This window comes from Pan paniscus, chromosome 3 (genome assembly GCF_029289425.2).
Source record: "Pan paniscus chromosome 3, NHGRI_mPanPan1-v2.0_pri, whole genome shotgun sequence".
NCBI lineage: Eukaryota > Metazoa > Chordata > Mammalia > Primates > Hominidae > Pan > Pan paniscus.
In genome coordinates, this window is record NC_073252.2 from 163,406,937 (window position 1) to 163,423,120 (window position 16,184).

The 16,184-nt window shown below is 37.6% G+C and overlaps 1 pseudogene; it reads left to right on the forward strand.

The window, feature by feature from the left end:
• Window positions 1-8,826: 8,826 nt before the first annotated feature.
• Window positions 8,827-10,290, forward strand: LOC100968502 (E3 ubiquitin-protein ligase TRIM38-like; annotated as a pseudogene).
• Window positions 10,291-16,184: the final 5,894 nt, after the last annotated feature.

Consider the following 16,184-nt stretch of genomic DNA (forward strand, 5'->3'; position numbering starts at 1 on the left):
GTAAAAAAACAGAGATTCAGCATTATGGAAATGATGGATTTAGCACACAAGGACTAGAGAATAGCTATTGTAAATATGTTCGAAGAATTAAAGGCAACACAAATATAATAAGGGAACAAAAAGGTAATCTCAGCAGAGAAAAGGAAACCATATAAAAGAACCAAACGGAAATCCTTGAATTGAAAAATACAAAATACAAAATGAAAAATACTATCACTTCTGCAGCTGTAAACCTTGGTGTCCCTTTGGTTATAAATAAACAATTACATAATCCCTTTTAAGTAAGCATAGAAGTGAAAAGTAAATATGAAAATTTAGAGGTTATTCATAACACTAAGTCCTTGGAATCAAGAGCAAGAAAACAGAAGTTAAGGTAGCTATTCTCTCAGCCCCTCTAACTCTGACCACAGGGCTTTGCGTCTCTGTTTTCATCTATATATGTGCTTCAAACTCTCTCTCTCCCTGTAGCATGATTTTCTCTGAAAACATGGTTGTCCCATATCATCCAAGTTTAAAGATTCAGTTGCAGTATAAGCTAAGGAAATTATTTTCCCTTAATTTCAATTCCAAACTCCTATGGAAAAGAATCTAAGTGATCAAACCGAGGTCAGGTATTTACACCTGTCTTAATTTTCTACAGCTCTGGGGACTAATTAGTGCTATCTGAACAAACATGACCACCAATGCCACTTCCAAAGATTTTTTTTCTGAAACAAAGAACACTCATTGAGTGAGCCTACCCTACCAGTCAGCATATGGACATCAATATACTTTGGTAGTTAGTTCTAGAAAGTAAAATATGCATTTCATACCTTTTTAAAATTAGATACAGTAAATACCATATTATCTGTATTGGCAAGCTTTAAACCTTTTATAAAGTACAGGAAATTACCATGTCCTTGTAAAAGTTTAAAAAATAATTTATCCAATAAAATGAATAATCAATCTTTGTGTATTTTTTTTTTATTAGGAAGATAAAGATAATGATTCCTTTCCTTGGGCATAATGACTATATAAACCACTTACTACATCTTCATGTCAAATGACCCTTCCTTCTAGGGTCTGATTGTCAAATGTAGATAAAAGCAACAGAAACTAAGGATCATAAATTCTAGTCACACAAGGCTGGAGCTATGGACTTTTCTTAAGCTGGTACATTTGTCTACACTTTGTGTGCAGGGCAGACTGCAATCCCTTGCTGTATGGCTTTTGAACCTAATAAGAAGCTAGTAAATACCCCGGGTTACCAAAGAAAGACTTATTCTAAAGCATGGGGGAATAAAGGAGACATACTGCTGACTTCCTGATTCTCCTCTTTGTTCTTGTTTCATTGATCCGAAAAAAAAATAGAGAATGTCAGAAAAAGTTGAAACCTATTCACGGTTGTGAAACTCTCTAAGAGCAACCTTCAAAAAAGAAATAATAGGAATTAGGGTTTAGAGATAACATGTAGACATTCAAGTAACTAATAAGAAGGGTGGAGGATGGGCATGATGAACAGTGCATGCTGCAGGATTAATTTAAGTAAAGCCCTAGTAGTTTAGGTGAGAAAAGAACATAGTCTTAAGATCTTTGCTTAAGATGGGCTGTGCATCTCGGAAAGATGCACCGTTGGAAAGATGGGCTGTGCAGAGTAAGAAGAGAATTGACATGATTCAATTGTTTTTATGGGTCCAGATGCCCAGAGGAGTGGAGACTTGGGGCTACAGTTTTAAAGGACGCGTGAGATTCAATCATATTGGCCTCACTATTTTGCCATGCTTACCATCTGAGATCACTTCCCCTTTAAAAATTTTTTTTTTGTTTTGTTTAGCTTTGCTTTGTTTGCATGTTCAGCAATGCTGGGCATTATAGCTTCATTTGGCACTAACAGTGACCCTCAACTGTAAACGGAATGTAACACTGCCCTTTTGTGAATCACTTTGGGCTCCTCTTATTTTGCAAATGGAGAGTCTTGACTTCCAATAAAACTTAGGAAATCCTCAGCAAGGGCTTTATTGTCTTATTAAAACTCCAGTAATTAGGGAAATCGGTCAGCCATCATCTCACTTTTGTGTGTGTGCTCTCCCACTATGCCAATTTGTCCATTCACCCATGGATTTGACATGTTCACAGGAATTTCTGCCTAGAGCAGTGAGAAAGTTGAAGCATGGATTCTTATTAGACTGATAAAATTAGACAGGGCAAATCACTTAGAAAAATTCATTAGGAAATAACACTGAGTAAGAAAAGAAACGAATAATTATTCTACAATCTTTCTGTTATTCCATAGCAGGCTTTTAAGAAAACAACTGACTTGTTAAGTGTCAAAGCATTTATTTTTAAATAAATTATTCTCTCCACTTAGTGAAACTTACTCATATGTCAATGTAAAATATGGCCATCTTTTTAGAGCAAAGGATGATATCCAAGTTGCATTATAATCTGCCTGTTACTGTTACAGTGGTTATCGTGATAATTTCTATTTCTATACTTGTACCTAATATATGGTTTTCAAAGCATTGTCAAATAACACAAATAGCTAACGACAAGGGAAAAGTTTTAAAATTATGATGCATGAAGTTAAATATTTTCAAATAATGTTAATTGATCAAAAAATGCTTTTCATAAAATTATGATTAAAAACAAGTACAGAACTCTAAATGCAGCATGATGCTAATTATATATATGTATATATATCTATTACTATCTTGTTTTAGTTTTTATATGTATATCTATTTCTCTACCTATAAATACGTCAAATACATCTATATAGTCTAGAAAGTTATATAGGTGACCCTTGTATAACGCAGGGGTCAGGATCACTGGCCCCAGTACAGTAAAAAATCCACACATAACTTTTGACTTCCCAGAAACTTAACTACTAATAGCCTCCTGTTGACCAGAAGCCTTAGCAATGACTTAAACAGTCAATTAACATATATTCTGTATGTGGTATATACTAGATACTGTATTCTTTCAATAACTTAAGCTAGAGAAAAGCTTAAGAAGATTATAAGGAAAAGAAAATATATTTACTATTCATTAAGTGGAAGTGGATCATCATAAAGGTCTTCATCCTTGTGGTCTTTAAATTGAGCAGATTAAGACGAGGGAGAGGAGGTGCTGCTCTTGCTGTCTCAGGGGTGGCAGAGGAGGAAGAGGTGGAGGAGGTGGAAGGGGAGGCAGGAGAGGCAGGCACACTCAGTGTAACTTTTATTTAAACCACTCCATGTATAAGTGGACCCAAGCAGTTCTAACCTGTGTTGTTCAAGGTTCAACTGTACACCAAATGTTGAAGGTAAACAGTAGAATTTTGATTTTTGTATACTCTAAGTTTTTTATTATCTATTAATATAACCAATGAACATTTATTTTGTTAAAAAATTATTTATAACTTAACTATAATAACTTCTGTAAATTTGCTAATACTACGGGTTGAAAAGAATGAATCTTAAGAAAGGTGAGTTGAATCCCAATGGCAATCTATTGCTATGTGAGGATAGCTCAGAACTCTCTCTCCAATGTTTGGCAAAAATAGTCTCTCTTGACTTTTTATCAAAGACTTGCTCTCAGATTTAAACCAATATAGTATTATCAACTTTGGATTTGGCAAGTGTAGAGCTCATTTTGCTAATGATTGATAACATGACGGCTGCTGGTTTTGTCTTAGGAAATACAAATTTGAAAGCAGCCACTCAGGTTCCAATCAAATTCAGACTTATTACAAAATTCTTATTACCCTGGAAAAATTATGAATAATAACTTTGAGTAAGAAGACCTGGGCTGGCGTGCTGGCTCATGCCTGTAATCCTAGCACTTTGGGAGGCTGAGGGGGGTGGATCACTTGAGATCAGGAGTTCAAGACCAGTCTGGCCAACATGGTGAAACCCCGTCTCTACTAAAAATACAAAAAATTAGCCAGGCGTGGTGGCACACACCTGAAATCCCAGCTACTCAGGAGGCTGAGACAGGATAATCACTTGAACCCGGGAGGCAGAGGTTGTAGTGAGCCAAAATTGCTCTACTGCCCTCCAACCTGGGTGACAGAGCGACACTTTGTCTCAAAAAAAAAAAAAAAAAAAAAAGAAGACTTGCATTGAACCTTAAAGCTGCCTGGTGTACAGTTGCATACTGGTACACTGGTACAGCTAACTGGTACACTGGTACAGCTGACTGGTCCCAGTAGCATAAATTGGGACAATGTGGTCAAGGGGACCCAGATTCCAGCTAGAGAAAGGCCCGTTGGGTCTACAGTAAGTCTTAAGATTGTGAAGGGATCCAGAGACTAAAACATGTGGGAACTGCTGCTCTAGATAAACACCTTTATAATAAGCCCACTGCAGCCAGTAGCGAGCTGTATATCTGACACTTAATTTTTTTTTTATTTTTTTTGAGACAGAGTGTCACTCTGTCGCCAGGCTGGAGTGCAGTGGTGCGATCTTGGCGCACTGCAACTTCTGCCTCCCGGGTTCAAGCGATTCTCCTGCCTCAGCCTCCCGAGTAGCTGGGACTACAGGCGCCTGCCACCACGCCCAGCTAATTTTTGTATTTTTAGTAGAGACGGGGTTTCACCATGTTCGCCAGGCTGGTCTCCATCTCTTGACCTTGTGATACACCCGCCTCAGCCTCCCAAAGTGCTGGGATTACAGGCGTAAGCCACCGCGCCAGTGTTTTGTGTCTTTTTCTTTCCTTTTCTTTTTTTTTTTTTGAGTCTCACTCTGTTGCCCAGTGGCATGATCTCGGTTCACTGCAACCTTGCCTCCCGGGTTCAAGCGATTCTTCTGCCTCAGCCTCCTGAGCAGCTGGATTACAGGCATGCACCACGAAGCCCAGATAATTTTTGTATTTTTAGTACAGACCAGGTTTCACCATATTGGCCAGGCTGGTCTCGAACTCCTGACCTTGTGATCCACCCACCTCAGCCTCCCAAAGTGCTGGGATTACAGGCGTGAGCCACCGTGCCCAGCCATTTTTTTTCTGATACACCAAAAAGTTGCTTCTGTCAACCTATGACTTGGCATTGTAATCCTTATGTAAGATGATAGTCAGATTCATGACAATAAACAGCCATGTGTAATTCATTGTGTTACGGATGTAAAGAAATAGTTGGAAGGACATTGTAATTTTTACTTACACAGAGTACACTTTTTTGAGCTCCCATTAGAGAAACTTCTCTGAAATTTCAGAATCAGAAAATATTGGGTCTCCGTTTAGTAAGTGATTTGTTTTTATAGATACCACAAATCCTACAATTTTTCCTGTTTCTGTCTTGGCTTTGGTTTCTTGGAATCTTACCATCTTACTGTTTGTCCCTTCTAGCCATTGCTTTGCATACATTTTAGCATAAATTTCCACGTGCCGACCTTCTGACTTTTTCTGTCTTGGCACTGTCACATTGTCACAATTTCTAGATTTATTTTCCACACACACATATACACACCAATGCTTTGGAGGCGAGGTATACACACATATGCAGATAGGTATGCCTGAGGCTTTCATTGGATTTCCACAGTTGTTCCTGCTTTGCTGATGAAGACTCTGAGGACTGATTCATTTAGCCAAGGTCACCTGGCTTGTAAAAATAGCTAGGGTTAGAACAGATTCTAGCTTTTCTTAAAACAATCACACTACCTCTTTCTGTAGCTACTTTCAAAGGAAGCATCAAAAGAAGCCCCTTAACTCATTAATACGAGTAAGGAGCCTTCTCCATCATGAAATGCACACTAGTGGCTCAACAGACTTAAAGTTCTCTAAGTTACCAAAACTTGAAGAACGGGAAATGCCAACATTTTGCAGGTTTTACTATGATTGCATCTATTCAGCATTAGAAAAATCCTAAATTTCATATTTATTTTATAATTATGTAAATAATGACACAAGAATTCTTTTAAAAGTTCCTTGACAATTTTAATTCTCCAGAAACATAGTTGTTGAAAGTAAGTTCCTTTCATGATACCAGTCCTGTTCCATATCAACTTATGACTTGCTCTCTGGCTGATTGAAATACAGGGTCTAAGACATGCTTTAGCAGCAAAAAATGTAAAGGAGGAAATGTATAGTTTCCTTTTATTTAGAATGAATATTTGCTTAAGGTAGATAACATTTCTTTTCCAATTACGTTTTTCCTTAACATGTACTAGCATACTTACTGAAAAGATATTTTTCTTATACTATAACCTGTTAAGCATATAAATAATTTGTTGTCAACAATATTAAAACTCTTCTCTGTTGGTAGCAACACATGGGAAAAAGAGAAGGGTGAAGCACTCTGAAATTAAATTAGCAAAGAGAAGGAAAGTGAGCTCACTGCAGAAGACCATGTGGTAGCCTTTCTACTGCTGCACTGGTAGATGGTCTCATATGTTTCCTACAATGGCAGTACATGATGGTTTTTTCTGGAGCTCTTAGGCAACATTCATTGAACGGATAGTTCACTTTTCAAAAAATAAAGATGTATTTTTTGATGGAGTTGGGCCATTTCAAACCTTCACAAGCAATTTGTAATTTTTTTGTTTTCTTTTCTTTTTTTTGAGACGGAGTCTCACTCTGTTGTGCCCAGGTTGGAGTGCAGTGGCATGATCTCGGATCACTGCACCCTCCACCTCCCGGGTTCAAGCGAATGAACCCGGGAGGTGCCTTAGCCTCCCGAATAGCTAGGATTACACTCACGTGCCACCACACCCAGCTAATTTTTATATTTTTAGTAGACACAGGGTTTCATCACATTGGCCAGGCTGGTCTTGAACTCCCGACATCAGGTGATCCACCCACCTCGGCCTCCCAAAGTGCTGGGATTACAGGCATGAGCCACCATGCCCAACCAGGAATTCATAATTCTTATCACAGAATCCAAATTGCTCAGTCTGAATTCTGAATATGGCACAGGGGTGGGAATGGTTTACAAACCAGAGGCCATATATTGAGTTTAGATACCCACTGATAAATTAGTGTTCGAGGAGTCAGCAAAATATATCAAAGTCTGACACTATTGGGTTACTCTGTTGAAATCTTTCCATGAAGTTTAAAGACCAGTTTCCAGAAGGTCAGTTGGGGTTGTCCAGCACATAACATTTTCCGTATTTGCATTACTTTGGCTTTGTCACTTGAATATTGGCATGGGAGCCTGTGCTTTGTGGTTTAAGAGTTTTTTAGTTGCTTATTTCTCAACTTAAGCAATAATCCTCTTTTGCCGACAGCTTTTTAGTTACTGTAGAAATGATTGTGTTGTCATAAACACAGCTTTAGGATTTCAGGTGGGAGGGGGAGAATCAGAGGGTGTTCAACAAAAAGCTCATGTTTCCACCCAAACACACCCACCTAAGTACTTGCAGAAGGCTCAGGGAAAACAGAAGCAGAATTCTTTTCCCTGTTCCACTTTTCAAAGTTCCTTATGTGGAATCAGACGCTTTTAAAACATTTCAAAAGAGGCTTCCATTTAACCTCCAAAAATAAACAAACCACAATTCTGCTCCCCATTTCTCCCTCAATTTAATCATTTGTTCCAGTTTTCCTACCTTTGAAATCAGATGATTCAGCTCCTCTTTCTGCCTTAACAGTTTGGAATAATTTGAATTTCAGAAGCTAATGCTTGATTCTTCTGCTTTCCTTATTTTTGTATTGTAATAGTCTTCATCTGTTTTCTATCACTTAATTTCTGATTTGGATCTCTTTCCTTTAATTTTCCATGAGGACTATTCTCTCTTTTGTCTGTTTTCTCTTTTTTATAATTCTCACTCTCCATTCATGCTCCAAGAAAATGGACCTTTTCTGCCATGATTTCGCACTCCTTTTTAAACTTTCCTCACCCATGTTCCACTTTCTGCTTTTAAGTCAGTAATAAGATATTATTTGAAGCGTGGCTCAGATCTCATATTTTAAAAGAATTTCTCTACCTATAATGGCTTCTAGCAGACTCTACCTCAGCTATGTCCCTAACTGCTTCTCTGACAGAACTTCGCGTGGCTTCCTTCCTCTTCTGTCTGGTTTTTATGGTTTCCCAATACAGTATTGACAAAAGAGAATGGGCTTTGGGTCCACACCTGTATAGATTTAAGTCTCAGCTCTGTCACAGCTGCATGATCATGTGCAGATTACTTTGCATCTGGATTTCCTTACCTGTAAAATGGCAGTAATTTTACACAATATTTTAGAAATGATTAAAAGAGAGCATTAGAGCATAGACTGTGAGTCATATTGAGTGTTCAGTGTTATACAATTTTTTTTTAGTCTTCAGATAATTTTGGCATTGTTTTGCTGCTAGAGAGATTGCCAAAAGATCAGAGTGGTGTGTAGTACATGAACAGTTTCCAAGAGAAAAGCCTTATATTGCATGGTCTCTTCTTTGTCTTTTTTCCACCTATCAGGCACACATCTATTTGTTTTTTTTTTTGGCATTAAAATTATGAAATATTCAAACATAAAGTATAACAATTAAAACAATATATGTCTATGATCATCCACACATAGCTTGAACAATTCTTAGCATTCTGTCATAATCATATCAGTTGTTCATGTTAAAGAAATAAACTATTTTAGATTTGGTTAAAACCTTCTGTGTCTCTTCCCTAATGTCATTTATCTCTCTCCCTTTCCAGAGATGTAACCTTGCTGAATTCGCTCTTGATCATTCCTATTTATATATTTTTACTTTTACTCTACATGTGTATTTCTATATAAAACATAAGACTTTATTCTGCATATTTTAAACTACATATATGTAATATACTGAATGTATTTTACAACTTGCCATTTTGTTTAACATTTTTTGTTGGATTTATCACATGTGCCATATCATGTTGTTTTGTTTTGTGCATTTCTATTGCAGCATAGTATGCCATTGTATGAATGTGTTGCAGTAATAGTGCAGTTGGAAGACCAAGTGGAGTGGATGATTCTAGTCTAACCCAAGGACAAAATCTGATTCAACTCAGTAATGAACTAAACACAGCGACTTGCTTCAGTGATACCTTGGGATACCAGGAAGAGCTCCACCTGTTCTGTGAAGACGAGGGGCAGCTCATCTGCTGGCACTGTGAGCGGGCACCACAGCACAAAGGGCACACCACAGCTCTTGTTGAAGACGTATGCCAGGGCTACAAGGAAAAGCTCCAGAAAGCTGTGACAAAATTGAGGCAACTTGAAGAGAAGTGCACAGAGCAGAAGGTGTTCACAGCAATGCACATAACTAAATGGACAATAAGTACAGAGTTTATTTGGGCCAAGTTTGAGGACTGCAACTCAAAAGCAAAGATTTAAGTTGCCCAGATTATACACTCTCACTGCATGAATTTAGACAGCAATAATGGAAATTGCAATTTTATATCTCCTCATGAGAAGACACAAATTCAGAGACAAAAAAATCGTTTGACTTTAAGAATCTCCAGAGTTTCCTACATGAGGAGAAGAAATCTTATCCCTGGAGACAGGAGAAGGAAGAACGATAGACTCTGAATAGACTGAGGGACCATGGGACCGGTCTGGGGCTGAATTCAAGAGCCACATGCTGGAACTGGAGGAAAAATGTCGGGGCTCAGCCCAAAAATTGCTGCAGGATGTGAATGATACTGTGGGCAGGAGTTGGGCTGTGAAGCTGGAAACATCAGAGGCCTTCTCCTTGGAGCTTCATACTATGTGCAACATTTTTGAGCTTTATTTCCTGTAATGTGAAGAAAATGTTAAGGAGCCATCAAGAGATGGGGTTTTGCCATGTTGCCCAGGCTGGTTTCAAACTCTTGCACTCAAGTGATCCACCTGCCTTAGCCTCCTACAGTACTGAGATTACAGTCAATGTGACTCTGGATCCAGATACAGCTCATAGTGAACTAATTCTGTATGAGGATTGGAGAAAAGTGACTTGTGGATATCCCCAGGACCATCACAGCACTTCTTCCAGGAGATTTAGTGCCTTCCCCTGTGTCCTGGGTTGTGAGGGCTTCACCTCTCAGGAAGATGCTCCTTCAAAATGGATGCTGGAAAACGAACCAGGTGGGATTTAGGAGTTTGTATGGCAATATGCAGAGGTGCACTGACATGAAGCAAGAGCCTCAGTCTGGATTCTGGACCCTCGGACTATGCCAAAAGAAAGGCTATGTAGCCCTTACATCTCCCTTAACTTCCCTTCATCTGTGTGAGCAGCCCTTGGTTGTGGGAGTGTTTCTGGACTCTGAGGCTGGAGTTGTATCCTTTTACAACATGAGTACTGGCTACCACATCTTCACCTTCCCAAAGGCTTCCTTCTCTGATACTATCCGGCCCTATTTCCAGGTTTATCAATATTCTCCTTTGTTCCTGCCTCCCCCAGATGGTTAAGGAAAAGAGCAAAGTCTCATTGGTTTAACCATCACAGAGAATATAATGTAAATCCCATAAGGGCCAATATATATATATTGCATGCAAAATAGCCTGTATCTGGCTTCTTAGAATATGACTAATAAATGGCTCTTGTAAGTTTTTCATTAAAGAATTTAAAGATGAATCCACCAAAGTTCACTACTTAAAGGAAATGCATAAATGTGATTCTCTAGATCAACTTCTTGTTTTCTCTCTTGATTTGCAATAGATTAAGAGTAAATAATGTTATAATTTTATGTTGTTTCATAGGTTCAACAACCTTTCACATATCTTTATTGGGCAAGTAGTAAGTTGAAAGTAAATGTTTGTTGAAATTAAATTTGACTCATACAATAACTCTAGGAGGTAAGAGATATTATCTCTGCTTTCTATGGTATTATATTCAAAGTAGGCAAAGTTAGTTATAAATGCATAAAAGCCTCAGTTTCATCTTTTAGTTAGATTCTAAGAATGTAGATACAGCAGTTGAACAACTGGGAAAATGGTGAAAACACCTTCAGTAGAAGAGTCTGTCCTATTTAGACATTAGAATTGGATTTAAAGAGACCCTGGGATATGATTGATTGTCATTATGTTGAAAGGAATACTCAGCATTTTGCTCCAAGAGCTTTTTTTTTCCCCCTGTAAGATTTGGACCAAACATAAGTTACTTTCTCAGGGAATTCATGGGGAATGCTTTGAAGAGTTTCATCTCTTTAGTGTAAAACATTATTTAACAAGAATTTGGCTTTGATCAATACTCTTTGAATAAGGATAGGGTATTACCCCAGTTCATTTTTTTCTTTTATCAGTCCTTGTATTAAATTAGAAATTACATTGGAAATCTCATTTTCTTGGGGAGGGGATCCTTGGAAAATGTCGAAGTGAGATTTAACTGTGTATTGTTTAGTTATTCATTTTAAGAGTGGTTTATGAAAGATTTGTTAAAGTTTTTTCATTTTTCCTATTATAAGTGGTAATAAGAGAAAACCTTGGTAGTCACAGTTATGGCCACAATTATAGTGACACAATTAGACTGGCTGACATTTACTTGCTAATTTAATTCAATTATTGCCTTTTTAAACATACGTGTGATAGCTGCTAAGTATGGCTATAGAAAGTATGGCTATAATTTTTGCTTGGGGTGATAAACAATTTATGTAGCAACAAAAAAGTTATAATTTTAGAAATCTTACTGATCCTTTGACCAGGAAAAGGGATTGTATTTTACGTGAGCGCTACCCAAATTATCTTGTCACATAGAATTGTGTTTTATAAATAAAATGCTCTTGTTAGTTATTTGTTGAAAGAAAGAGAAGGGAGGAAGGAAGGGAGGGAGGAAGGGCAGGAGGAAGACAGGAAGGAAGGAAGGAAGGAAGGAAGGAAGGAAGGAAGAAAAATATTATCTTCTCAAATTTCAAATTGGGTAATAATAATACTGTAATATAATGATCGAAAATACACGCTGGCCAGGTGTGGTGGCTCACATCTATAATCTCGGTGGTTTGGGAGGCCTAGGCGGGTGGATCACTTGAGGTCAGGAGTGCATGACCAGCCTCACTAACATAGTGAAACCCTGTCTCTATTAAACAATACAAAAATTAGCCAGACGTGGTGGCTCATGCCTGTAATCCCAGCTACTAGGGAGGCTGAGGCAGGAGAATCGCTTGAACCTGGCAGGCGGAGGTTGCAGTAAGTCGAGATCACACCACTGCATTCTGGCCTGGGCAACAGAGTGAGACTCCATCTCAAAAAAAAAAAAAAAAAAAAAAGAAAGAAAAAAAGAAAGAAATTGCAAGCTTAATTCTTACTGTATTCCAGATGTAGTGCTCAGTGTTCTACATATACAGGACTAGAATTCCTCATCCATGATTCTAAAATTCAAGAAAAGTTTGTTTTAAGCTCAATTAGCAGCAAGACCAGACATGACCTGAACTCACTTGGTAGAAAAACTATCCTTAATGGACATAATATGGTGATGTACTGTATTATCTCTCTAAAAGAGAAATAACTTCACATTCTGAGACACTTCTGTCTATGTGAGTTTGTAGCTGTGTACTAACTCATTTAGCCTTTGCGAGGACCTTATGAGGTTGGCACTATTATTATGTCCATTTTACAGAGAAACAATTGAAACAGAGAAGTTAGGAAAGAAATATTTACCAATAATGACTGTTTTAAAGTCTGCAATCCTCTGGTTAGATAATTCCTTGAAAAAAAAATTTTAAAGAAAGTTTTGATATATCACCAGTCTTCAAGTCATCTTTCAGATTCACCAGAGGGAAAAGGGGATTGCCATGACTACTTACATGTTAAAACTTCTGGGATTTATTATAATAGTTCTGCTACTATTTCTAGAAAGTTCCAAATGTATTATGATAAAAACTTAGAAATATGTTTTTTTGGGTGGTTCTTACTGCCAAAGTGTAATTATTCCCTCCCATATGGAGCTCCAAAACATAGTAACAGGGAGCATTTTACTGACATCTGGCTTTATTTTTGCTTGTTACATCTTCCAGACCCCACCCTTGGTGACTTCACATAATATACATTACACATATCTTACTATACTGTGAGAAGGTTCAGAAAAATTGCTGTGACAACTAATTAGTATTTACTTAGCGGATAGTACAACATTAGCATTTACTTAATTCAAGAGTAGTCTTGTTTAATTTAAGGCTACACATCCTATAATTATTATGGGCTTTTAAATTTAGGTACTTATTGAAATTTAAGTTTAAATTGCAATGTAGTCATGTTTTCACATCAATTTTAAACATCTTTCTGCATGTAATGAATACCATATTTAACAGTTTTACCCAGGTTTTTTTTTCAGATTTTAAAGTTTGTGGTTAAATAAACATAATCCAGCAATTCATTTCCAATAAACTCTTAGGATTTGTTGCATGATTTGGTGGTCTATGTGCACTGATAGGTTTCATAGATGATGGCAGAGCCCTCGTGACTACATTGAAGAGAAACTGTCAACACAAACTTATGCTTCTAGTATGGTCCTTGTCAAAGTTGTTGCCTTTGGCATTTTTGCTAATCATTAATGCAAAAGGATCTTGTTTTTGCCTTCAGAGGAGATCAGTGCAAAGTTAATGCAGAACATCTTACCGACTGTGGGAGCAGAGGGTGGTTTTAAACTACTGCAGGGGAAGAAGCCAGTTGCCTAGTTGAAGGCTAACACTGTTTATAATGCATGTGGTTGCTGTTGTGATAAGCCTCCAAAGAATGTGGGGAGGAAGGATAATGCAGGCCAACTCTGATTGCTTTTGGAATGCGGCAATTTGTCCTTGGTTATCGTTGGTGTTTAACATGTTTTGATAGAATCGCTTTAGATCTATCTGAAAACTGCCAGTGATCTGAGAAAACCCTATAGCCTACCACAGTTGGTTAGCCCACCCTTTCAGTGTAGACTCCTACTCACTTCCTCCCTGCCTGTCTACACTCATTCTGTCAAATTCACATTGTCACATGTTCATGTTCACATACCTTTAAGGAATGTGAATCTTTATCTTTCTCCTCTTTATCTCTCTCTCTGTCATGAGTGCATGATAGAGACAGACATGCAGGCACACACAAACATACACACACACACACTCTTAGCCATTCTTCCGAGGCATCCAAGATTCTTCTCTAGTTAGATGACACTTCTTGTATGTTTGTGAAGAACCATAGTCCTATAAAAATATTCTAATTAAATTATTTTTTCAAGGGCCTAACTTGATGAAGAACATAAGGCTATCAAGAAACCATTATCTCTGCCTATAAGTGAGAGTTGAAATCTTACAGCATGTGTTAAAACCTATGATGAAACTACAGGTGAATGACAAGCTTCTTGTGTGGAAAGAGATTATTAATTTAGAAATATCCTGATTAATCAAGGATGGTCAATGAGATTTTTTCAGTCAAGAAATCTAGTCAGAATGTAGGAAATATTCTGCATCTGTTTTTTTTCAGTTTTGCTTCTGGGGAAAAATGAAGACTATTAATTGTGACCTTACAAAGGACAAGTGCGCATTTTCCTAGATAAGTTGTGTGAAGGCCATTGAGACCTTCCCGCTGAAGAAGAAAGAGGCTTAAACAGATAGTACTGAGAACCATTGATTCTCTTTGAAGCCTCAAAGTAAAATCAATTTCAAGTTTTGTTTTGTTCATTAAAGTTAAGAGAACGATCAATTTTAGACTGAGCCAAGAATGAAAACATTAAAATACTAGCTATTCTGTAACTTAACTGGGATGGGAGAGTAGACACAGAATAGTTCCCAGATTTGTCTGTTTCTGAACAGTGTGCCAAGGCACCCCGGGGTGCTGCAGCAAACTCACAGGAGGGCTGCGGGACGTTTTACATTTTCCAGCGAAAGACAGCAACCCTCGATACCTTTTGGTCATAATGAAGCTTGAGATAGTTCACAGTTTCCTCACTGATCATGCTACGTTCTTTTTGCTGATATTGTGTCTTTATAAAGCTGAGTTTTTGGTGATTTCTAACTAGTTAATAAATATAATTATTAGACATTTCTTTGGGTCTAGGAGTGCTGTGAAAAAATTACTGAAACAATAAGAGTACCATAGACCAAAAAGTTGGGAACTTTTGCTTTTACTCTGTGTGTGTATGTGTGTGTAGGCAAACAAATTTTGTTAGTGGTAATTAATATTTATGTATTTATTCTAATACATAGTTTTATAGAAACATTATTGGTAATTTGGGATATTAGACTGTATTTTCCTTGAATCTATAAATTATGTTTATAGGAAGTCATTCTGATTAGATTATAAGAATTTAAATAAGTAATACCATTCACCTGGTGGCAGCTTAGCCAAAGTACATACTATATCCAGTGCTTTCGTTGTAGAGCATTTCTCAGCATCATGGCTCAGAAGTGAGACCATATCTGCATTCCTCTGATTTTCTCACCCAGTTCTTGAGATTAAAAGAAGCTTAAATTTGCCCATTTGAATAGAATGCCCTGTTTTCAGTAAGCCCCATTGAGGGCTACTCTGCCTTGGGATCTCGTGTCTTTATTGCCTCTGTGAAGTAGACAAGAGTTAAGTTAATGGGCTAAAAACCCAAGATGAAGAGAGAGCTTAGAGGATGAAATTTAGGGAGATCACAAAATTGTGTTTACTCAGAGTATCAATTTTGTAATTATTTTCCAAAATTTCTGAGTCCTAGGGCTGGGCAGTGAGTTAACAATTTCACATGTTGTCATCTAATTAAAGTATCTTGTTTGCTCCCAGTTCTACCAACTATTCCAATTCCTTTGGTGTGCCTAAAAGGGGAAATTTATAACCTAATTTGTATTTCTTTGTGTGTTATGGCATTTGGACAGTGGCCATGGTTTGCAGACCTGTCAAGATGATAATAACTTTCATCTCTGCATTGGGAGAATGTTTGGAGCTCAATGTACACCTACCAGTTTCACATTGCTGTCAATGAGAATCACCTCTAAGGATCTGCTCAGCTCTTCTTCTGTCTGCATGGCCCATTACCCTCTTCTCAGCACCCCGTTTGCTTACTCAATTATGGCTGTCACATGTGATCTGAGCACTGCTGAAAAGCTGCATCCTTTTCTTCATGACGCCTATTAAGTCTGTGTCAGTGGGGAGCAGCTTCTGAAAACCTCAAGGTGGGATGCTCCCCACAAGCCAGCGATTGCAAGCACTGGTGTAACTGTGTTCTTGTCTTGACATTGCTAATATCTGTATCCAGTTGTCATTCCTCAGCTCTCTAGAATTCTCTACAAAGACATTGATTTCATTTAAAATATATATTTTTTCTCCTTGAATTTCCTATACACAAGATTCATGTTACATTTGAGGCATCCCTTTCTGTAATTGGATCTTAATTGACAACTAGGGCTAGA